This window comes from Macrobrachium rosenbergii, chromosome 3 (genome assembly GCF_040412425.1).
Source record: "Macrobrachium rosenbergii isolate ZJJX-2024 chromosome 3, ASM4041242v1, whole genome shotgun sequence".
Classification (NCBI taxonomy): Eukaryota; Metazoa; Arthropoda; class Malacostraca; order Decapoda; family Palaemonidae; genus Macrobrachium; species Macrobrachium rosenbergii.
Genome location: NC_089743.1, coordinates 48,335,987 through 48,337,529, shown reverse-complemented (window position 1 = coordinate 48,337,529; position 1,543 = coordinate 48,335,987). Strand labels below are relative to the sequence as shown.

General features: G+C 43.7%; 1 non-coding gene across 1 annotated transcript in view; it reads right to left on the bottom strand.

The window, feature by feature from the left end:
* Positions 1 to 11, bottom strand: part of TRNAR-UCU (transfer RNA arginine (anticodon UCU)) — a 73-nt gene extending 62 nt beyond the window's left edge. The window contains exon 1 of the tRNA in view: positions 1 to 11. This exon is cut by the window's left edge and continues 62 nt beyond it. This is a non-coding gene — a tRNA (tRNA-Arg).
* Between the last annotated feature and the right edge of the window lie 1,532 nt (positions 12 to 1,543).

Sequence of the window (1,543 nt, the reverse complement as noted above, 5' to 3'; positions counted from 1 at the left end):
GCCACAGGGATGTTCCTCCAGAGCGATCTTACGTCATAGAAGTTTGAGGAAGCGAAGGATAATAATAAACAAAAGAGGATTCGTCCTCCGCCGGTCTTCTCCCGCCAGCGAGGAACTTGGATGCGACACAGAGGGTGCCCTCCGGACACACGGAAAGCCACAACGCCCGTAGGCAGTATCGGTTTGACCCAGCCGCCCCCGTGCCAAGATCGGGTCATGGAAGGGGTGAAGCCAAATAGGTCTTCGGTGACCAGAGATAATTCTCCCTTTCTCCTTCTTTGTCATTTCGTTTTTATTTGGTCATAAACAGCCAGTTTGAAACCTTTGATCGAGCAACTAAAATCACGAGCCTCAATGAACATTGTTCATATCATTGTACAAACTGCAATCTATTTGTTCGTACACTAAGCTTTGAATAATCTGTTTTCATGAATAGGAAAAATACATTGTAATGACTGTAGCACTGAGAGAGAGAGAGAGAGAGAGAGAGAGAGAGAGAGAGAGAGAGAGAGAAAGAGAGAGAGAGAGAGAGAGAGTTTACAGCAGCAAAAGTCACAAAGGCAATTTCATAAGTGGCAGAGCACATATTGCGTAAATAAACACTGATAGCGAATATTTTCAGGTTAGGTTAAAATGATACCATGGGTTTTCTGTCGCAAATTATCGCGGCTCAGATGGAAAGATAGATAGACAGATAGATCAAAATGAAGGTATTTAAAACAGGTGACCGACATGAAATGAAAACGAGGCTTTTTCCGTAGCAGGCAGCAATCGAGAGAGAGAGAGAGAGAGAGAGAGAGAGAGAGAGAGAGATCACGGGCTATGAACCTGCAACTGTCCCGTGCATAACATGGGCGCACTATGCACAGACGTGAATAGACGGATATGCACCATGGGGTCGTTCCCCTTCCCTCACTTCTCCCCATCTCTCTCTCTCTCTCTTTAACCACCAACCCACCCACCCACCCACCCACCCTCCCCCACGCCCAATCACCAGGGATAAATCAGAATGACTCTGCTCTCCATACGGTTAATGGGCACTCGAACATCAGTTCAGAGGCACTGTAGATGTCAAGCAGACGAAATGTATCATGCAAGAGAAAATGTATCACACAAAAAAATAATGTATTTGATGATTGCTGCTGCTGCTGCTGCTGTTGCTGTTGCTTTTGCTGTTCCTGCTGCTGTTGCGTCGTGAAGTATTCAGGGGAATTGGACGCTATAGTGTGTGATACATTACATTAAAAAAGCAATGACAAGCGTTTCCCGGTCGGCCGATGGGGAATTTCATTTCGATAAAATCAGTAATTTGTTTACTCCAACTTTTTCGTTTTTTTTTTATTTTATTTTGGTAGGCTGCTTTATTTGTGTTTAATTTTAATTATTAATAAAATTTTAAATTTCGTCATTACAAAAATTTCGCTTCGTCGTTTTTGCTCATGGCGTCGAAATTATGAAATTGTTTTTTTTGTCTATCGAATTCAGTGTGATGTCGTTGCGACGAAAATCTCCCCCTCACCCCCTCACCCCCACCCCGGATAAC